This window comes from Pinus tabuliformis, chromosome 3_1 (assembly GCF_031772625.1).
Source record: "Pinus tabuliformis cultivar Carrire ecotype Pingquan chromosome 3_1, CPIR1, whole genome shotgun sequence".
Taxonomy (NCBI): Eukaryota; Viridiplantae; Streptophyta; class Pinopsida; order Pinales; family Pinaceae; genus Pinus; species Pinus tabuliformis.
In genome coordinates, this window is record NC_142301.1 from 452,387,358 (window position 1) to 452,411,955 (window position 24,598).

Sequence of the window (24,598 nt, forward strand, 5' to 3'; positions counted from 1 at the left end):
ACTGTCGTACTGTAAAAAGTATTCTACAGTTTTGTGACTGGTTTGGTAATACCTCTGTCTAGATTTCCAAAGCAGTCCCCTTAGTTCCTTTTCAGACTCCTTAACGGAAAAGGTCCATCTGAGCACTTGTCACTTTAGGCTCATTAAAAATCGAAGGCAACTAGAGTCATCTTTTGTTTTTTCTTGAGTCTTAAAAATTGAAAAAACGAGTTGTGTCAAAGCATCTAAAATTTATTTTAAACAGAACAATTATCACCTTTCCTACATTGGTCTTAGGTTGAGGAAAATGGAGTCCACCAACCAAGGAGTTCCCCTTTGAGGAAATCCTAGTCCCTTCTCCTCTTGGGGAGATGTTGGTGCACCCCATATGGCCACATTGCCGCTTCCAGGATTGACAATTGGCTTTCCCGTATGGCTCTTCTCAACCTCCATCATTCAGAACACTACGAATCTTGAACAATCGAGTCAACAACTAGACGATTCCAGAGTTACCCCCCAACCCTCTACTTCGTCCAATTCTTCCTCTCCTCCTTCCTCTTCACTTGATGAAGCTGCTAAAGCCAAAAATCAAGTACCTGAGAAGGAAGGAAAAGAAGAAGAAAGAGAATAAGAAGAAGGAACCAAAGGTGAAAAGGGGCAACCAAGCATCGTCTAGTGAAAATCCACACACTGCATCGACCAAGCCTAGATTGCCATGTGTCATTTGCAAAGGAGACCACTATCATCAAGATTGTCCTTGCATCCCTCAGATCTTAAGGGACTGGTCCCCTTGTTTGCACAATCCGGTGTCATCAACCTCTGACGATCATGTTGAGCATGCACCGTCAACTAGTGAAAGTGAAGCCCCTAGACAAAAAGGAAAATGTAAATTTCCTTGTAAATTGTGTGAAGGCGATCACGCCATCCATCGTTGTCCCTTCTTAGATGAGGCTAAACGAGTTTTGGACAGCCATCCGGTTTCACCGTTACAACTTCCTCCTGGATATAAGAAACCCTTACCGAGTCCGTCACTAGTTGAAAATACGGATGACACGCCCTTGTGGTCGGCCGAAGCATCTACCATTGAAGATAAACCATCTGAATCCACACCAGACGAAAGTAAAAAGGTCGAGGCGGCAGTTGACCCGGTCTAGCCTTTAGAGTTTTCATCTTCAGATGATACAGTCACCGAAGAGGACAAGGATGGCATCATCCAAATTCTTTTCATAAGCACAGACTCCGATGAACATGGGGGAAATCTACCCATTCCTTTACCGTAGGAAGAAAGTTCATCAGAGTCATATCCGGTCGTCTATTCGGTCCCACCTCCAAGCAACCTGTTTGTTTCCTTTGACTAGAATCTACTAGGCAGACCTCATTTACCGGCTAGTCTACCATTTCGAATCATTGCTCAAATATATAGAATGGTCATGGCTGGTACCATCATAGATGAAGGGGCTTCTGTGAGTATCTTTTCCTCAACTGCTTGGAATGTGCTTGGTTTGCCATCACTTTTGCCTGAGATGATAAATCTAATAGGCTTTGACAAAGGAACCAGTCGACCATTAGGGATCCTTCCCAATGTGCCCATAACATTGAGAGGGAAAACTGTTCACATGAACGTAATGGTAGTCCAAGGACCCCTGGATTATAATCTACTCCTTGGACGAGACTATATTTATTGCATGGGAGCCATTGTCTCCTCACTCTTTAGAGTAATGTGTTTTCCACACGAAGGAAGAGTGGTCAAGCTCGTAGACCAACTTTCATTCCCCGGTTCATGCATAGCAAACAGTCATATACCATCCCTGAATGGTCTTTTCACGCAAGGAATGTCTCGTCAATCCCGAGTCCGTCCACCTGATGAGCGCGAGTGATTCGGGGGACATGACTAAAACCCAGGGGGCATGCACCTTGGTATGCTTCGGTAGGAAAACTTCAGGTATAGGGTAGGTTTCCACGAGGGATATATGACTAATCTGACACACCCGTCTGTTTAGGAACATGTGATTAGGCTAGAATAAGATTCCCTCGTCAAAGTTATGTGAGTGGAGGCGTCTGCGCCACTCACCTTTGTCTATTTCAGTAGACATCGCCGAAGAAGTGTTTTGTTTGTAACACAGATAGAACAATCTTTGGTAACCTGAAAGAGGTTGGCCTTTCCCGATAAAACAAATGTTTTGTCCACAAATTGAGGGGTAACCTCGAAACTCTATTTCACTATACCTAGGGGCATGCAAACCTTTTGGCATGCAAGCGAAGAGCGACCATTTATTTTTTAAATTTGTAGGTCCTCTAACCCTCTAAACTCGTAGGATTGGGCGTTTCCTAACTTGCATAAAGAAAGGATGTGGGGCAAAGCTTTGAAAAATGCCATTTTTAGATGAGACATTCTTATTTTATGACTGGATCGAGCAGTTTTAATGTAGACTTCAAGATCGTTAAAAAATAAACATAAGCAATGAGCAAGTGTTTCCCCCAGTGTTTAAGCTCATTTTAAAATAAAAAATGAACCAATTTCTAGTAAATAACATCATGAAAGTAGTACTTCAACCTTTGAAGCTTTGGTCGTGTTCTCATCATCACCTCCACTCTGTATTGGCCGATCATTCACCTCCACTTGATTGTTTACCCCTTTTGACGAACAGATGCGAAGAGTGATCCTGTTAGCCATCCTTGTAACACTATCGTCATTGGAAAATTCCAAACCTTACCTAGAATCAGCTGCTACCTGAATTTATCACTCGTTCCTCAAAGACGATTCTCCTTTAAGCTCTTTTCAATTGACTTGTAAAATATGAAAAGATTTCCAAGACATTGGCCTCTCTAGCTCGTTAAAGTGACTGGAAGTGCTATCCCCCATTTAGATTTTAATCTTTTTGGACCTGAGGGATTATTACACAGAAAGATCGAGTGCTTGTTTTGTTCGGCACGTTAAAAGTACTGAAATTTCATCCCTTCTATATTATTTTATACTTTTTCGGACTTAAGGGATTAGATAACGAAAAAGGATTTTTTGGAGTTTTTTTTACGTCCCTTTTTAGACTCTCTAAAATTGAAAAGTACCGAGTTATCTTTGTCGTGAAACTCGTTAAAACCTAATAGTGACAAACTTGTCCATAACAGACAAGAACGAGTTTCACTATCGCTGGGCTCATTAAAACATAGCGATGGGTTTTCCCGAAGGGCAAATTATAGAACAAGCATATGTTATCCTCCTCAAGCTTGAAAAAAATAAATAGGTACTAGTTAGCAATGACTGGGGAAAAATTGGGAAGAAAACTTGAATAAACTTTGTTGGTAGCAAGTCGCTCTTGAACATGACACTTTCACTCCGCATCCAAGTCGGGTTGGGTTGTTCCATTCACTGGTCACATCACCATGGTTCCATCACACCATCCACATTTGGGGTTAATGTTATCGATCCATCATGTAAGTGTCGCCGATATGTTCAAGAGAAGTCGCTTAGAGAATTCACCTGTGTCTTACCCACTGCAATAAATTTATGCTCTGTTCTTTCATGACCGCCACCCTGAACCTTATATCACCAGATCGTTTTCACCTCCATTAAAATCATTTGCTCCGTTTTGTGTCATTGATGTGGGATTCACTAAGGCCCTCCTATGTCGGATCGGTTCTTGTCAACATCAGCTCATTATCCAAGAAGTCGATCTAGGAACAACCCTTTCAGTACTTTGAATCTTGCATGCCTCAATGGCAAGTTTCTCACTTCCGGTGACAGGTTTACATCAATGGCCTTCGACCGAAAGATTTTGCATGGCGTTATGCCAAGTCCTTTATTCACACCACATAAATTGTATTGTATTACCTTGAGGGTCATCATCATTAGCGGTGATTCCTCTCACGCCTGCTAACAACTTTCATCATTGGTTGGTAATCAGGCGATGCCTTTCCATGTTCGACTCCAAAAAATCTCTCACATAGATCGACTTGTACTTTGAGTGAAGATCGAACGAGATTGAAGACCCCGGATCTAGTTTCATCCATCCGGGCTGCGATATATATTTAGGAAAATAAAGACATCAAATGTACATCATTGTTTCACAGATAATCATCCAATCTAAGGGATGATCGCTCTACGAGAATCATCAATCTACACTCAGATGATTGTCTCTCTCATGTACATGAAAAATGAATTTATAAAGCTGAGCATGCGAATTCCCGCCTCAGCTAGATCATGAAAATATTATGAAGATAATGTATTGTATTGTATCTTATTACAGGTCTCCTTCAAACTTGAAAGAACTTCAGATCCTCATGATAAAGCATTTCACCTGACATCGACAAATTAACGACCTCATGCTTTAGGTGGAAACTGTTATAGGCATTTTTGGGCACTACAAGCCCAATCATAAATGTCAATAAACCAAGGGCTCTTAAGTCCCTAAAAGTGTTATTCCAAACCCTAAAAGAACAAGGTCAACTTATTACATCTTCTCCCAGAAGTTCTCCATGAAAAACTACTCAGAACTGGTCAAAACTGGACCATTTCACCTTCTCCATAGGCAAAGTGCATTGCATCCCACCTGAATACACACATTAGGTGTGATGCATGTCAAAAGGCCCTTCTATGAGGTGCGATGGGTGAGAAGGCACAAATGGCAGGGTCAATCTACAAGGTGGAGGAGCATGGAATCTTCCAGAAACTTCTCCTGTGACACTAGCCACTCTGAATTCGACCAAGGATGAGTAAGAGATCATCAATCTCCAAGTGGAATCAAGAACTATTAGAGATAAGACACTAATCAAATCTCAAAATATGACTCACCCCCCTTGCAAACATCTATATATTGATCCCTCATCCCAGAGATCCAGAGGATGGAATTTTGTATCTTGTAAGGAAGTGTTGTTGGTTTCTTAGTGCAATATCATAGTGTTGGGTGATCTAAGCTTGTTATGAGGTGAAGAAGGGCTTCTTGCTGAGAGGATGATGTTGGGCCAAAACAATTGGTTGTAATTCTCTTGGCTCTTTCTTGATTATCAATAAAGTTATTCAAGTTTTCCTCCATACACTTGTGTGATTGATGTTTTATGCATTTGTGTGGTTAATATACATCTGATCCTATATTTCTTATGATAATAGATCTATGTTCTCGTATAGTGTTATGCTACTTTGATTCTACAGGTACTCTGTGAAGTTGGGTACACAAGAAAACAAATAGCAAAGGACTATCAGAAGAGAGAGGAATCGAGCAAGGAACCAAGTGCAAGACAGAGGTTGGTCTCCTTTATTCATGAACCTGTAATAAGAGATACCAATAGAAAATAACCCCTTACATGTCTCACTCCCCCATTTTCTACCATGAGACCATTTTTCCAAAAGGATATTTTCAAATTCTTCATCTGAAAGTGTGGATCACTGCTTGGTGTTAAGTGAGCTCCACCATATGGAAGCCTCTTCTTTCATACTAAGCGATAGTAGAAATTTCCAATGTTCTACCCATAATGACTTTTTCCTTTCTATGAATTCTTCAATAGTAGGACCATTATCTTTTCCTGTAGAAATAAAATCTTTGCTAGTTTCTTGGTTTTCTTCTTTCCAGTATGAGACAATTTTTCCAACAACAGTTTTTCAATTTCATCAGCACAACATAACTTTAGAAACTTACTGTCAAGTGATTTTCATCATATAGCAGCCTTATCTTCCAAATAATACCTTGTTTTGTCCTTCCAATACACTGGAAAGTCAACCTTATTCTCTCGTATAAAATTTTCAATATTCAACCCATCATTGTTTCCTAAAAGCATATTGCTAGAAGCTAAGAACAGGGTTTAAAAAAAAAATCACTTACTTGGCGCAAATTTAAAATGGCCACAATTCGGTCAATATTGCTTAGAACCCTTATTATGACCTGTTTCCGAAAATGGAACGACCATTCTGCATTTAATGATGTGATAGAAATCTTGATCAAGGCGCTAAAAATTTTGATTTGTACTGCAAGTGTCCCGCTGTCACTAAAATTTCTAAAAAAATAGCTGATTTTAAATCAGCAATATCTCCCTCATCCAGACTCTGATTCAACCGATTCTTTTTTTTAAGTTGGGTAATTATTCGTAAAGAACCCAAATCTACAATTATATTCTGAAAAGGTTTCCCTAGAACATACATATCTGATCTACAAACTCTCGCCTCAAAAAATGTCTACAACATAGCTAATTTTTAAATCAATGATATCTCCCTCATCCGGTCTCCGATTTGGTCGATTTTGTTTTCTAAAATTGGATATTTTTTCACAAACAACCTAGATCTGCAATTGGATTCTACGATTTTTTCACAAAAACATATAGATCTGATTTGCAAACTCACTGCCCTGAAAATGTCTGCAACACAGCTGACTTTTAAATCAGCGATATCCCCTTCGTCCAGACTCTTATTCAGCCGATTCTTTTTTTCCAAATTGGGTATTTTTTCGCAGAAAACCCCGCTCTGTAATTAGATTATGCAATTTTTTCACCAAAACATAGAGATCAAATCTGCAAATTTGCAGCCCCAAAAAGTTCCTGCCAAAAAAAATAAATTCTGCTTTTCCCAAGAAAGTGATCTGGTACCACTTGTAATGGATCTGACCTGCAAATATATGATAAAGCAAATATACCCAAGAAATAACAAGATATGAATATAGAAATTTGTCTCTTTATTAATCAAAGCCTTATGGTAGGGCAACATCGTACAATCACTCCTTAAGGAAGGACAACAGTCCACAAGCCATATGCTTGTCAATACAATAATCATTGACCTCTCTCAATGGGGAGTCTCTAGCCTCTATATAATCCTCATACATAAAATACCATGGGTGATTACCATGGTTCCCTTAATACCATCTATCTAATGCAATGGGCTTATTACATTATTGCTAACTACTTGTGGTCCCTTAGATGATACGGGTTAACCACTTTATTTATTACTATGTCCATCCCATTATTACATTATTCCCTTGGATACCTCCCTCTGTACCCCATAGTATCCGCCCTAGGTATATTACACATTCCTAAAAAGTGTCAAAATCATAACACATTTTATTTTTGTTATTCTAGCATCAATGTTTATTTTTTTAGGGAGTTTTTTCATCCATTTTGAAAAAAAAAATGGTTTTTACTTCCATTTAAAAAAAAAATTGAAAATTTACCCTAGAAAAAACATTATTCTGACATACACAATTTTCTTTTTTGGGTTGTAATTTCATGTTTTTTTGTGGTATTTGGGCTATAGTACCTATTTTGAGGTAATAGTTCCCATTTGATTGATAATTGTGTTCAATGTAATGACTAAAGAAACCATGCTAAAACTAAATATCCAAGGACCCTTGAGAAATATCACTATAGTGTTGCAACTAATAGATAGACCCATAGTGGCTCCTGAGGGAGTTGTTCAGTATAATGATCTCTATTGACTCCTAGGAGTATCCTAATCAATTCTCAGTTCTCCAACCCAAAACCAAATTCAATGGTTATCCTCTCACCTTGGGAAGACCATGGTTAGCCACTGTTGATGCTTACATAAGTTGCAGGGCCGAGAACATGACCACTAAGAATTCACATTTGTCCAAAAAATTGTTATTGTACCCTCCTGCTCAACCATCAATTGAGCATGACTTACGCTTATGGTTAGAAGACGAGGAGGAGGATGGAGTGTATCATACAACATCCCATCCAATATGTACCATAGATTTTATTATAGGAGGGGGGAATCTAATGAGGATGACATCATTGACTAATTTAGGGTAATCCTTCGATTGAGGTACGCCTAGTTGACCCAAGTCCTGCACATGTCAAAGTTGTATAATTTGGTCCATCTATAAGCTTGAAGATTAACCCGTCTCTCTCAGCCAACCAAGAAGAGAAGTTGTGCAAGATGTTGAGAGAGTGCTTAGATGTTTTTGCTTGTAGGTATAATTAAATTAAGGTGATGCATCCTTCAAGTTTTACTCATCACATTTACATCAAGGAAGGAAAAAACCCTATATGACAACCTCAGAGGAGAATGAACCCAACCCTCAAGGATATAGTAAAGGAAGAGTTGCAAAAGTTGTTGGATGCAAGGTTCATATACCCCATCAATAGTGAGTCAGTGTCCCCTCTAGTTTTAGTCCCAATGAAGAATGGGAAGTGGATGATCTATGTGAATTATAGAGAACTGAATAAAGGCACTAAGAAATACCATTTATCTTTACCTTTCATTAATCAAGTTTTAGATGGTCTTGCAGGGAGGAAGTTCTTCTCTTTCCTAGATAGATCCATTTGCTACAATTAGATCCAGGTAAGCCCCGAGGATCAAGAAAAAACTACATTCACATGTCCTTGTGGTACCTTTGCTTATATGGTCCATGAATCTGTAGAGATTTACATGGATGATTTCACTCCCTGTGTGTGTGACTTCCTAAAGGATCTCTCTAATATTGGGAAATTCATGAAGAATTAAATTGAAATTAGCGTCTCACTTAGTCGTGAGAACTGTGAATTATTAATGAATGTAGGAACCCAAACAAAATTGCGGACCGAAATAAAATTGCCATCATAAAAGGGTTTCTACTCCTCAAAAGCAGACATAAGTTAGGATTTTCTTGGGCTTAGTGTGATACTATAGGAGGCTTATCAAGGAAATTATCAAAGTCGTCTCACCATTCTTTGGATTATTGGCCAAGGATTTAGAATACTACTAGAGAGATAGATGCCAAGAGGACTTTCAGATCATGAAAGAAAAATTAACCACTAGACCCATAATTAGGGGCCCAAATTCGGCTCTGCCTTTCCATATCCATGCTGACGCATCCAAAAAATAATTAGGGGAATATTTAATACAAAGAGATGGTAATTTACCTTATTCCATTTATTTCATTAGTAAAAATCTGTCTAAAAATGAATTAAACTACATTGTAACTGAGAAATAAATTCTAGTTGTTGTACACTCCTTGATCAAATTCATACACTACATCACTAGATACCAAACTTTTCTTCATACTTACCATGCAGCTATGAAATAATTTATGAATAAGCTTGATGTGAATGCTTGAATCATTATATGTATGTTATTGTTACAACAATTTGATTTAACTTTCGTTGGCAAGCGAGGAAGAGAAAACGTAGTTGCAAATTTTTTGTGTTGACATCCTTTTCCTATAGGTGATGAAGGGATGTTTGATGATCCTCTTCCATATGAGTGCTTATTTTATATCTCATTGTTATCTCCATAGTTTTCTGACATAGGAAACTACCTAGTTGCTCCAAGATTTCCTCCAAATATGTCATCTAGGGAGAAGATCATAATTGTAAGGAAGAGAACCCCTTTCACTTGGATTTGGGGAAATATCTCCAATATGGGACCAAGTTAGATCTTAAGGAGATGTGTCAGGGAAGAGGAAGTATCTGAAATCCTCTCAACATGTCATGATGTTGTGTATGCAAGTCATTTTATTACCAAGAAAATGAGTTTGAAAGCTCTACCAGCTCGCTATTATTGACCTACACTCTACTAATATGCAAGAAATTATACTAGGATATGTGATTAGCTCTAGAGGATGGGGAAACCCACACCCAAGGATGAAATTCCCTTACAAATCCAGGTGGCGTTAGATCCATTTGACAAGTGGGACATGGATTTTAGGTGAATTGATCCACCATCACAACACAAAAAGGATGGGATGCGACAAAGGTTGTCAAGGCAGCAATAGAGGAGAAGGTGGCCGATTTCTTAAGGTATACTATCTTCTAAAAATTTGGGTACCCTAGAGAGATAGTCACCTATTAGGGAGCTCAATTCACATCACATCCAATGAATAATATTTTAAGGCCACATCATATCAAACACATAAAATATGTTTCCTATCACCCTTAGGAAAATTAACAAGTGGAGGTTACAAATAAGGCATTAGAGGGCATCCTCACTAATGCTGTGAGCAATAGCCAAAGCGATTGGCTAGACAAATTAGTGGAGGCCACTTTGGCCTCTAAGAAAGCTTGGAAAGAAACTACTCATTCTACTCCATATTATCTAGTTTATGGAAATAAATTTATTCTCTCCATTGAGTTTGAGTATAATACTTTGAGAATGGAAAGCCAATTGGACTTAGATGCCATAAAAGAACAACAAGAGATGATCATCCAGTTGAATTGATTTGATGACTTCACAATGAAGGCCCTACCACACGTTGAAGTTATACAATTGTACAGGAAGGTTTGGCATTATATGCATATCAACGACAAATTTTTTTAGGAAGGGCATTGAACCTTACTATATTACTCAAGTTTCAAGGATTTCAAAGGAAAATTAATGATAGGATGGTTAGGCCCAAACCTGATAGAGAAACAACATGACAATGGAGTTTTTCAAATGAGGACCATGGATGAAGAAAGGATTCCCTTGCTTCTCAATGGCTACAAGTTGAAGGTATACATAAAATATCTATCTAAGGAAGAATTCATCAGTGCCATCAAGAGAGAAGTTAATGTGAATGGAAGTCTCATAACCTCCAGTCCACAACATTTCTAGATGTTGTCTTGAAAAAAAAAATCAATAATAATAAAAGGCTTGGATGAAAGCCTATCTTGAGGCACCCACAACAACCATATAGGTTGAAAAACTCTCCTGAGGCAGCATGTACATCTCAAAAAAAAACAATAAAAGAGAATAACAACCAAGGACATGGATCCACAGCATCTCTATTAATTATTTTTGTCATTTTCTATGTTTGAAGCAAATGGTGGATTCTATAGATACAAGGTCAGCATCCTCAACATTCTCTCTACTTCTCCCTCCATACAATTCATATATACCATCCAAACTCATGTTTTCATCACTCTTCATCATCCCAATACATCAAAAATCAAATTTCAGCCCCTCTCTTGATTGTTACAGGAAGACTGTAATTGTTACAAGAAGATGATCTAGTGCTACAAGAGGGCTCTGAAAAGATACATGAGGGAAATATGAATGAAAATACCACCAAGCATAGCCTTTACAAGGATAAGTAAGGGTATCTCACCATGTTCCACCATCTCTCCATCATCCATCCATCCTAGTTCATGAAAAAAATAATATTTTTAATTAAAAACCATCCATTGTGTCTCACCGTGTATTTTTTTTTTGAGAAAAACATAGAGCACATCCTCTCCATTATCACAAACCTACACTACTCCCTCAAATCCATACCATAATTCTCCAAAACCTTTACATCATTTCTCATCACATCCATATAGTTTGCAGACTGTGGAAGTGAAGAAAAGGAATGATATAGGAAGAGAGCCTCCTCTCGTAGTAGCATGTGCAAATCTCACAAAAAGACATAATCCTAATCTTTTCTTCCATCATTAGAGCGGGTGATACCAACTCATGAGGCACTCCACAGTAGTCATACCAATCCAATGAGGACTCCCCACGAGTACCAACACCTTGGAAATCAAAAAATGACCTACACACATAGCAACAACATGAGTCAAATAACATGAGAAGAAAATAAATATATACACAGAAAAAGGAAGAACATGACAAGACAACTCCCTTAGTGACAGTGCAAAGTTCCAACTCCTACATGCGCATCTCTGCATCAATTGATCGCAAGGTAGGCACATGTATGGAAACCTCTCATCTCCTCCCTATGTGTAAATAATGAAAAATGTATAAATGTCAAGAAGAGGTATATTTATAAGCTGGAGGTGGCAAGTTAACTTGGACACCCTGGGTCAGTAAAAAAAAAATGATTATGATCCCTCATGCAACCTTGAGGTGTCACATCAGTAAATTTAGGATCATAAAGAGTGCGATTTTATTATGACAGACAAGGGAATGATTACTATAGGTGGGGACAATGATCCAAAAGAGTAAACCTAATGCCTCTACCAAGTCATCACAACGTGTCAAACCCTAGAAAAAAATGGAACGGAATGTACTAGGGCTCAAATTATCTTGCATTTACGCTCATTTTAAAAATAGTTAAGGTGAGGACGAGCTTGTGGTGTCATCGAGGAGAGTTAAAACTTTCTCTTTCATTTCTAAAGGAAGCCTGTAAATGCTACAAGAAGGGAAGAATGAGGAACAATATGGGAAAAGTGAGAAACAGGAACGGCAGAAGGTAACACAATAGCTACAAGAGGAGGCTTCTTCCTCAAATAAATTTGAGAAGGACTTCCAAGAGCTCTAGGAGACTATTCCTTAGCCTGGTTTGGTCTCCTATTATAAATTCATTGAAGGAGGGAGAGTTATTGCACAAAAATTTGAAATCCCACTTTTCTTTGAACTGGAAGCAGAAAGAGGAAGAACCCACATATAGATGCAGATTGATAAGTGGAAAATGGTGGAAGATGTGGGCCTCATCGAAGAGAAGGTCCTTGAGATGGGAAAAGTGTTAAGCAAGATAAGGGAGAAAGATTTTGTAATGTGGGAACAATTATAAGAATAAAACATATGGTTGATGAAGAATCTGCAGCAGAAGAAAACCCAACTGTCCACAATGGAAAGCCTCTCCATAGAGGCATGAGAGTCGAGACAACCATACAAGTATTATGAACACTTTCTCAAAGAGCAGTGGATGCAATTCTAAATCAATAGCCTAGCACAACATGGATCCATGACATTTGAAAAATACAAACAATTCATTGGATTATGTGACCAAAGTAGCATAGAAGACAGAGAAAAATTGGTTGAGTTATACATTCATAACCTCATCTTGACTGATATGAATATTTGGGATCCCAATTCAAAGGTGGGGGACATGTAGCTGATGGCTCTAGAACCTTCGATGACTCGTGAGGAGGCCAGAGCTGAAGAGGTAAAGAAATTAATGGCAATAGAAGAAAAATAACCACTATATATCAGAAAGGATTAGATAATCCCAATGGATGTCATTAGAAATCATAGAATTATCTCCAATTATGTTGATATAGCACCCAAATAGATTGCCACCAAGGAGCAGTCCATCTCACATTTTGAAGACACACTCAGGGTGTTAGGGACAGAAGGACAACAAGCATGCCAAAGAAGATGGAATGCCTTACCCCATAGTCTCTAGATCAGGGAGTATCATTTTCCTAAAAGGTTGAGAAATGCATTTGAAAGGACACCCTTATACAAAATACTCATGCAAATATTAAGAATCAACTGGATTGGACTCAAGCTCATTCCAGCCTTGATGTTATGCCTACGGGAATGAAGAAATGAAGAGGAGGAGAGGAAGCAATGGACATAAATAGAAAAGAATGTAGGCTTATATCCTCAAGAATCCACACCATCTCAGGAGCCTTGGGATGTTAGAGAGGCCAACAGGGCCATGAAAGACGTGGACATAAATGAATAAGTTTATCAGAGGATGAAAAACCACTTTAGTAGGGGGTTATGATGAGGCTCATTAATAGGTATATCATAAGGGTCATAATTCCATCCTCCAGCTTTAAAACTATCTATTTCTCACATTTATTTACAATTTTTGTTATATTATGCTTAGTGTGAGGTGTGAAAGATATGCTGCTATGTCATGTGGCCTAATATGGTTTAAATGCAATACTTAGAGAAATTTTGAGATTGTTTCAATGCAGGAGCTTGAAGTAGACATCATGTAGTTATTCTAGGAAGTTGTCCACCTCCTTAACTCATTTAATCAACCTTTTCATCTCTCACCAACTCGAAGTCATTAGTAGCCAAGGAGGATCAGTTCATTGGTGGCCAAGCCAGTGTAGTTCAAGGAAGATCTAGATCCACCTTTCTCGAGTTTTGGTAGACAAACCTTTCTGTTTTCTAGGGAGATTTTGGTGGATACCCCTTTGTATAAATTAGTATGGCAAGGAGCTCATTAGCATTCAAACTTGTTTGCAACTAAGAAGTTATTGATCTAAAGAACTTGTTATTGCAATTTTTTACTTGTTATGTGATGCATTTGACATTTCTGCAATCATAATGATAAGTCTTACTGATCCATCACTGAGTTAGCTCAGAGGGCTGAGGCTCTTGGTTTTGGGCCTGACCCGAGTAGCTTAGCTAACTCTCATGTATTGGTATTCCTTTTCAGCTTAGATTTTTTTTAGTTCCTTCATTTTCTTAGAATATAATTCCCCAAAAATCATGTGAATGTTGCCTCTATCTCATCTCTCTTATGGGATCCTAAATAGAGGAATCTACATTCATAGCCAAAAAAAACTATGTTGATAATTTTTGTTTATGATTTCTTGGAAAAGGTCTACATTACTTATCTTGTTTTGCATATAATTATTGTAGCTTAGAAGTCCATTCATTACATATATTAGAGTTTTTGGCATAAGTTAGATAGTTTCTAAATTCAACTCATCTTTTATACATTTGGTTATGTTATTTTTTGAATGATAAGAAGAGCATGTGGATGTGATGTTGCAATATTGTTGGACCTGCATGCAATGGGCCTTTTTACCATATCCATGCAAGAGTTCTCCACTCTACTTTGATGAATCTCAAACATTATTCTTGAGGTCTGCCCTCTAGGTTAGGGTGAGAAACCCTCTCGGTCCAAATTTAGCCTTTTTCAAGTGTTGATTTTGGCTAAGGGTGTTAGTCCCCTTCCACCATCTACCACAACTATCATGCATCCTTCCTTCTCGTTATCTCTTTGTTCTTACCTTCCAAATCCTCTTGGAAACCCTCCTATAGCATTACAGGTCTTCTTGTAGCAATACATGGATCCTATGCCAGCTTCATGTAGCATGCATATAGCAACATGGTTTTCCCTCATCTTTACATATAATGAAATTGTGACTTAGGTTAGAAGTAGGTTGACCCCCCAGCTTGGATTCCATGATTCAAGGGAGCACCTAGGCCATTGCCACCATCCTTTTTCCTTCACTGCAAGAGAGAATAGCATTAGTTTTTTTATCCCATATTTGGCACAAGTGGAACATTACTTTGTATGCAAGTGTGAATTAGATATATTATGCATGAAATCTTGAGTTATGAGTTAGTAGAATAATTTCTTGTTTCCATGTGAATTTTATAGCTAGATGGTTGATTTTAATTAGTGTAGTGTCCTTTATGTAGGTAGCATAAATCTTGTGTACTTTCATGAATTGATTCAATAACATTTACATGTTGGGAACATCTCCAAGTGATATTTGAAAACCATTTACTTTTTCTACATTATATGTATCTTTTGAATTGCACTTTCAGTGGTTAATTTCATTAATTTAATAGAAGAGTGGCCATGGAGCCCTAATGATCAAATGACCTATTTTATGGTGGCATGAGTAGAATTCCATCTACTATGTATATAGCACTATCATCTCAAATTTTGTATGAACCCCAGGTTGATAAATAGAGTTGAGGAGCCCTTGGGAGTTCCAACACTCTTGATGAAATACCAGGGCTCACCGCTTGATATTAGGCATATCTCTCTCTCTCTCATTGATCAATTGTAATGACCATCTCATCTTTGTTGACTATTCCACTGGATGTTAGACATATCCTTCTTGGTTACCTGTGTCTCTACTACGGTGGTAATATTTTCTCTCTCTTAGAGGCTCACTTTCTTTTCTCCCTTTGTAGTAGAAGAAACTTGACACACTTACAATCTAGCACTCACCAAGCAAACTCACTTTCTTTTCGAAGGAACATTTTAATTCCTCTCTCTTGCTAATAGGTAGAGCCAAGGAAAATATTTAAGAAACCGATAATCAGGTCATATTTTGGAAGGGGCTCCTATCCAAAACAATGTGAGGTCCAATTGGGACCACATATCAGGGAGACCACTTGAATATTAGTGGGTTGAACACCATCAACACATTGCTGAGATCATATTTGAAAGAGAGAGTATTATAGCTAGCACATGGATAAGGTCATGCTGCAACTTCAGTTGGTTGTAACCTTGTTAAAGTTTGAAAATAGGGCCAAACTTGATGTGGGTAATATTATTCATGGCTGATAATGTTTTTATTAGATTCCTCTCATCAAGAGGTGTAAGATTAATATAAATATCATCCAATTCTGATAAGTATTCATGGAGATATGAATTTATTTTGATTATGGAATTATTAGCAAGCCGACCTACAACTCCAGTAGGCTCAGAAGCCCAACAGTCGCATCTATTCAAACAACATCACTTATGTATAAATACAAGAGGAATTTTCCTCATTTTCACTCACTCATCTCGCCACATATTTCTCTATATACTGCATAGAAAAGAGTCTCTTCTCTACTGCGCAGGAAAGGGTCTCTCTCTCACACATGTGAAGCCGGAAGCTACTAAGACTGAAGCTGCAACCGCAAAAGTGAAGTTTGACCTATGTGGAATAGAAGATCTCGTCATCTGAACTATTTTGTAGGTTCATCTGAACCTCCTTTGGAAGCCGCAACTTTTGGTGGTGGAATCCAGCCGATTCGACGATCGGTTTGTGAGATATCGTCTGCCCTAGTTTGACGATGAAGCTGCTAATGCTGATGCTACTGATCTAAGGTTTGCTACTGCTAATATAAATCAGATTTATTGTACTATTTCTCTCAGCTGAATTATTGAAGATGAAAGAATATTTGATCAAAGGGTTTCCCCACACATTGTGGGGTTTGTCCCTGGCTAACTGCCACATCCTGTGTCTCTTGTCTTGGCTTGTTTTCTGTCGATTTTTTAATGTTCTATCTACACTTTACTTTATGTACATGTGATTTCTATTCTATGGAATATAATAAGAAAAAGAAGTAAATTTTTATAAGCATAGAACATACCATAACTTAACATGGTATCAGAGTTGAGGTGAACACAAAACTTGAGCAAGAGAAAGAGCAATCACCGAAGAGAAGATTGGCAAGGCTATCCTAAAGGAACTATGGGGTCCTCAATAGTCTTTCTTGCCAAAGACAAGATCCGTGAGAAAGCTGACTATGACGGATGGAAGATGTCTATCAATCTAACCCTAGAAGATCAAGGAGTGTTGGACCATGTAAGAGGCAATATTATTGAGCCTCCATCAAATGCATCCGCTGCTGCCTGGAACAAATGAAAAACAAAGAAGTCAAAACAAAGAAGATCATCCAGGACTCTATCGACAAGCACTTAGTGGCCTACATCTTTGAACTGGACACCTCCAAGGAAATCTACGATAGACTGGTGAGTTTATTTAAAGTTAATGATGCAAATCAAGTTTTGTTTCTTAGAAATAAATTGAGGAAAATGAAGAAGGGTAAAAATGAGAGTATGCAAGCATACTTCTTAAGAATCACTGAGATCAAGAACAATCTCGTATCTATTGGGGAGACTATTACTAATAGAGAAATGGCACTCACGACTCTTGGAGGATTACCATCCGAATGGTACGTGTTCAGGACTACTCTTCTGAACAATAATATAATTCTTGGTTTCGAGGAATTAATGGCTATATGCATTCAAGAAGAAACAAGGGTGGAAGAGCAAGAAATGACCATGCCTAAAGGTCCTCCTACTACCTTTTCTTCTCATGCTAAGAAAAGAAATAATTCCGGGACTAAATCAAAAGGAAAGGCTATACCTAAGGGTGGAAGAAAAGGACGATGTTACATCTGTGATAAAGTAGTCACTATGCAAGGGAGTGCCATGATAGAAAGGACTCAGAGTGGGATGATGATCAAAATTCCTTTGATGGAAATGAAAGGATGAAAAATTCAATAGCAAAGGTAAGAGGAGAGTTGGGAATCAAGGAAGAGGACAAGCATTCAAGAAGGCTAGAAATTCCAGGATGTATTAAATGCACCAGACCTCCGAAAGAACCTGGTGTCCATCTCAGCAATGGAAGACAAAGGCTACAAGGTAACCTTTAGCGATGGCAAGGTACGTGTATCGAAAAATAATGTTAAATATGCCTTTACTCTTGGGTTTCGTGTTGATTCATTATATTAGGTCAATGGAAGTCCACTAGGTGTCATGTATTATGACACATCTCTTTAGTCCAAACTTGGCATCAGAGGTTTTTCCACCTTCATTATAAAGCTATACTCGGTGTAAGACAAATGGTGACAGGGATGCCCGAATTTTGAGTAGAGAAAGAAGGTGTATGTCCAGGATGTGCCGAAGGAAAGCTCAAAAGGGGACCATTGCCCTCAAGCTAAAGCAATACCTCTGATATATTACAGTTGGTTCGCTCAGGCATATCTGAGGCTGGCATTAAGAGTGAGGCTGGCATTAAGAGGGATACTACTACACCACATACTGCTAAGTAGAATGGTGTGGTGGAAAGGAAGAACTATACGATTGTGGAGGCTGTCTCTATGGGTAGATGATGTAACAATGCCTGATTTGGAGGAACCCATGGATCCTATGTATCCACCCGAGCCTTTCGCCTCTAGGAAGAGGTCTTCATGGCTTAGGGGGATACTTGATGATGCTGAATGACATGCTGCACCCCGAGGAACCTTTCGTCAAAGTAAGAAACCTAACAGGTATCAGGGATACCTGACCATCATGAGCATAATTATACAAAATTAGCCTTCATCATTCTCAGATGTCGTCAAGCATCAAGTATGGAAGGATGCTATGACCATAGAATATGAGTATATTATGGAGAATGATGTCTCGGAAGTAGTTCCCAAAGCCCAGGACAAGACAATTGTCACTTCTAAATGGCTTTACAAGATAAAGCATGCAGCAAATGGAAGTATGGAAAAGTATAAGGCTCGTTTTTTTGCCTGTGGTTTCTCCCATAAGCAAGGTATAGACTATCATATTTGCACTTGTTTCCAAATATACGACCATCTGCTTGATCATAGCCCTTGTGGCTTCACAAGGATGAAACCTACATGAGATGGATGTCAAGACCGCGTTCTTGCATGGTTCAACCAAAGAAGAGGTCTATGTGGAGAAACCCGAAGGATTTGAGATTTATGATTGAAAATCTCATGTATGCAAGTTGAAAAAGGATCTCTATGAGTTGAAGCAAGCACACTGAGCATGGTATGAGAGGATCGATAACTACTTGATGAAGCTGGGATTCACTAGGAGTGAAGCCAATCCTAACCTTTACTTTAAGGTTGAAGATGAAAAAGCTCTCAGACTGGTGCTATACGTGGATGAAATCTTTCTAATAGGTGCATACCCTCTCATTCAAAAATGTAAGAGGGAGTTGGCTTCTGAATTTGAAATGAAGAACCAAGGACTTGAAGTGTGGCAGAAGCCAAGGAAAATTTTCCTATCTCAAGGAAAAAATGTGGTGAATATTCTGAAAGGATTTGGTAGGATGGAGTACAAGCCTGTAACTACCTCGAGGATCTTAACTTTCAGAAGTTATATGGTAGTGATGTCGGACTGGATTTGGAAAATGCCTCTGAGTTTCAAAAACTCATTCACGTTGATGTTCTTGGTGAACCTTCGTCCAAACATATGTTTTGCAGTTAGCATTGTGAGCTCATATTTGGTTGAGCCATACTAGATTGGTGCTAAGAATCTTCTGAGATGTCTTTAGGACACAATCTCTCATGGGTTGAGATACACTACCGAAAATATGAAACTGCATGATTATTTGAATGCTGATTAGGGAGGTAGTGTGGAGGATCACTACAGAACTTTTAGTGTTGTTTCTCTTTGGATTCTGCTTTGATATAATGGATGAGCAGGAAGCAGAACTTAGTTTCCATAAGCATCGCTGAAACCATATACATATCTACGAGTATGATCTCGTATGAAGCTGCCTGGTCGGGAAAGCTCTTTAGTGAGTTGTTTGAACACATATCGCTGTGATTCTCTATAACAACCAGAGGTACGATTCAATTATTGAGGAATCCCATATTCGTCGATTCCTCCAGCAGATAGACATCATCTGGGATATGGTAAGTCGATGAGTAAGGAGGCTCCATCACATTAAGATGATGTATAGGTCGATACACCTTGTCAAAGCCCCAAGGAAAGATAAAATCTATGATTTTCCCAAATGACTTAGAGTCATCAAGAAACCCTTGTACAAGGGTTTTTCATGTTGCATACATTGAGCTCTGGGAGCTCTAAGGGCTTGCGGTTCTTACTCGCGCAACATATGACCACAGGGTGACTCACCCTCCCCTAGTGGTGTGCATTGGAACAAGACGATTCTCTCTCTTATGGGATAAGATGATTCGCTCTCTTGTGGGACAAGATGATTCACTCTCTTGTGGAATAGGATGATTTGATCTCCTATGTAGCGGGATGATTAGTTTCCCTGTGAGGCCTTGATTTATGTTTTCTCCATGGCGATTGTAGCAGGATTGATGTGTTCCTGTGAGGCCTGGATTGATGTGTTCTCCATGGCGATTGTAGCAAGATTGATGTGTTCTCCTATGATGCCTGGATTGATGTGTTCTCCATGGCAATTATAGTAGGATTGATGTGTTCTCTTGTGAGGCCTAGATTGATGTGTTCTCCATGGAAATTGTAGTAGGATTGATGTGTTCTCATGTGAGGCCTGGATTGATGTGTTCTCCATGGCGATTGTAGTAGGATTGATGTGTTCTCCTGTAAGGCCTGGATTGATGTGTTATCTATGGCGATTGTAGCATGATTGATGTGTTCTCCTGTGAGGCCTAGATTGATGTGTTCTCCATGGCGGCCTGGATGGATGTGTTCTCCATGAAGATTGTAGCAGGATTGATGTGTTCTCCTGTGAGGACATGATTGATTATTTCCCCTGTCAAGGCATCCTACAATGTATTTTGGGACTCATGGGAAGTACCTCTCATCTGATCAATGAGTAGGGACATGAAGTTAGTGACCATAGTAGTACCAATGGATGCATTGTTGTATCTATTGTACTCCCTATGCTAGGATGACCTACATGGATCTGAGATCAATGGTACCAGTATAGGACCAGTGGTAGGAGTGGTACATTCTGTGACACTAAATTTGGATCGGTTGAGACTAGTTTGGGACCAATGGTATACACTCTGAGACTGACTTTGAGTCAGTGGAGGATGTTACTGGTCTAGGACCAGTGGTAGGAGTTGTAGATACTATGACACTGACTTCGGGTCAGTTGAGACTAGTCTGGGACTAGTGGTACATAGTATGAGACTGAATTTGAGTTAGTATGATACATCCTCGATCATTTATTCTTCTTCATAATTCATACAAAAGAAGAGCAGAAAAGAACAATGCAAGAGCAGAGCAGAACAGAGCAGAACAATACAGATCAGTACAGGGCAAAACAAGAAAAAGCACAATAGGCATAATAGAGCAGAGCAAGGAAAGGGTCAGGTTGTACAGGGCAATGCATTTGATGGATGAATAGTAATGACTGATAGACAGATTACAGATGAAGTTCTCCCTAATTGAGAGGCAGTGTTAAAATTGGTAACTAGGGCCAAACTTCATGTGGGTCATCTTATTCATGGTTGATAATATTTTTATTAGATTCCTCTCATTGAGAGGTGTAAGATTGATATAAAGGGAATCCAATTTCGATAAGCATTCATGGAGATATGAATTTATTTTGATTATGGAATTATTATCAAGCCGACCTATAACTCATGTAGGCTCAGAAGCCCAACAGTCACATCTATTCGAACATCATCATTTGTGTATAAATACAAGAGGACTCTTCCTCATTTGCGCTCACTCATCTGATCACATATCTCTCTCTATACTGCGCAGAAAAGGGTCTCTCTCTCATACATGTGAATCCGAAAGCTACTGAAACTGAAGTTGCAACTGCAGAAGTGAAGTTTGACCTACCTGGACTAGAAGATCTCCTCATCTGAAATGCACTATAGGTTCATCTGAACCTCCTCTAGAAGCTGCAACTTTTGGTGGTGGAATCAAGTTGATTCGACAATTGGTTTGTGAGATATCGTCTGCCCTATTTTGACAATGAAGCCGCTAATGTTGATGTTGCCGATCTAGGGTTTTCTACTGCTGATATAAATCAGATTTATTGTACTATTTATCTCTGCTGAATTATTGAAGATAAAAGAAGATTTGATCAAAGGGTTTCCCCTCACATTCTGGGGTTTGTCCCTGTCTAGCCACCACATCTTGTGTCCCTTGTCTTGGCATGTTTTCTGTTGATCGTTTAATGTTCTATTCACACTTTACTTTATGTACATGTGATTGCTAATATGTGGAATATAATAAGAAAAATAAGTAAATTGTTATAAGCATAGAACATACCTTAATTTAACAAACCTTCCTTATTTTCATTAATATATAGATCAATTATTCTTCCTTCGAGATTATTTTTCAAACGACATTTTTGTTGTGTTTAACAAATGATTGCTGGGAAGTTTGTCTCATAACAGTTTATTCAATAATGTGTGGCTTTTTATTTAGTATGATTTCAATTGATGAGATTATTATGATGTGAAAGGTTTGGTTTGTTTTCGTTTGTGTGCAAGATTAACATTTTTAGCTAGCTAAGATAACTTCCCAGTTACAATAACCACTCCAGCAGGAATTACAGGTTCATATTTCGCTCATGTTGTCAATTTCTAGTTTATTTCTAGTATTATTGAATGAGTCAAGCATTAGGATAGTCAATCCCTTATCTTGTCTATATTGAGTTTCCAGGAAAATTTGAGAGGGCTATTGTTTGTTCATTCAAGCATTATTCCCTATAACAAAATTGGTGACTCCACTATGGAGAATATTGATTCAAAAATTATTTTTCTTCTTATATTCGAGATCTAAGATCTTATCATTGTTTGAATTCTTATCAGTCATATGCATGAATATTAGTTTAATTTATTTGAGTTCCTGTTTTTTTAACATGGATTGTATTTTTCTAAGAAAATATTTGATAGCGCATCGTAGGTGTGGAAAACAGTTCATTATAATGCACTGTCATGCCCTCGTTATCTACATTACTTCCTTATAACTTGTGTTTTTCACCTTTGCTATGATTTTCACTACCTAATTTTTATTTTTCTTTGGTCCTAGATTCTTTGTTTTTCACTTACTGGTTCACGGATACTCGGTTCAGTGGGTAGCCGCTACGTCTAGGGTTTGAAAAACTGAGTGGACACCACCCGAAGGGCATCAACACCCCTCAGTCTATTTAATGACCTAACCCCAAGAGCTTTCGGGATTTGACCCTCTGACCTCCCATTGGCGAGGCACTTGATTTGACGGATTGAGCTAACTCTTGGGGCTAGTCCTAGATTCTTTGTTATCCTGAACCTTGATTAATTTTTGCTACATTCACCGTTTTCTTTTGAATATTAGCTTATATTACATCAAAAGAAGGAAAGAAAAAAAAACATTCCTCTGCTTATTTGCTTGACTTTTTGGCTCATTAGTGTGCATTTAACCTGAGTATGATTGTCTATTGTAAAGAAGACAATTTTCAAAACCCAATTAGCACAATATTTTTTTTACTTATTAATTTTCTGTTACATTCGTTATTCTAATGTCTTGCTATTATATGTACATATCCACCATGTGATCACAACTATAACCATAATGTATAAGCTTAATTTATGTAGTACACTCAGGAGAATTTCATTTTATAAGTAATTAATCCTAGGTTATTGAGGATGCATACATGTCAATGGTATATTCTTTGTAACAACACTATTCCTCCCTACCCGAAGTTATTTATTAACTTAATAAGGCATACTCTCTTTAGGTATGAGGATTAATCACATTATTGTTGTCAATTTCATAGTGACATTCAACACTCTGCAGAATGGTTACTCTTTACATGATCACCATGCATTAATGCTGAAATGGGATGGTAGAGACATTTGGCATCATACCTTAGTGTACATCCAATAAAATGGATATCTACTGTAGATACGAACCCTGCTATATCAATGCAGCCACCAACCTACAAGTTACATTTCCTTGTGAGAGTAGGATGGTACGTTGTCCATCCGTCCCATGGCACACCTTTAAACCCTTGCTTGGATTGAGGATGAATTGAATGCTCCAGATCTATTATAGTCAATCGATGGTTTAGGACTATTGCCAAAGCTACCCTATTTGCCTAACCCTTCCTATCAACCTTGACATTATTCCTATGCCTATAAAACCCGATGAAACTGAAGGGTTTACTGTTTTCTCATGGCTATGGAGAGATCCTTCTCCACTCAGAGAGTGAAACCCTTGCACCTACTCCATCTACCCTTGGCATACATGAAAATGGTCAACCTTGCAATGATTCAGTTTCCTGATTTTTCAACCAACCATATATCCTTGACATACATGAATAGGGTCAGTTCTACAACACTTCGGTGTACAGTTAATTTTGACAATTTGTTGGAAGTATCCTTCAGAGGGCTTGGTGAAAGGCTACCCATATGATGCAGGCAATAATTCAATTCTCGTCTCTGTTATCGTCTTTGTTTTTTTTTTCTTATGTAGTTTTTCTCTTGTTTCTTGCTAACATCCTTCATTTTTCTATGGTTAAGCAGAGTAATACCCTACATTCCTCTTTATTCCGCCTCTGTCAGAATGGGTACCTCTTTGTTTTTTTAGCATTCTGGCCTAGGTAGGGTAAATCTATTTCTCTTCTCTTTTAATTCATTCTCATTTCTTCCTCTATTTTTCTACCATTATTAGTCTACCAAATTTCTTAGCTAATAATCTTCTCTTACACATGGTTGTGGAGTAAAGCTTGGATTTATATCATTTCACAGGTAATTCTTAATTTGGTAATTTCGTTTCATTTTTGTATTGCTATGTTCTAATGGTTGACTGGAATATTTCGGTACAATACTGACACATGT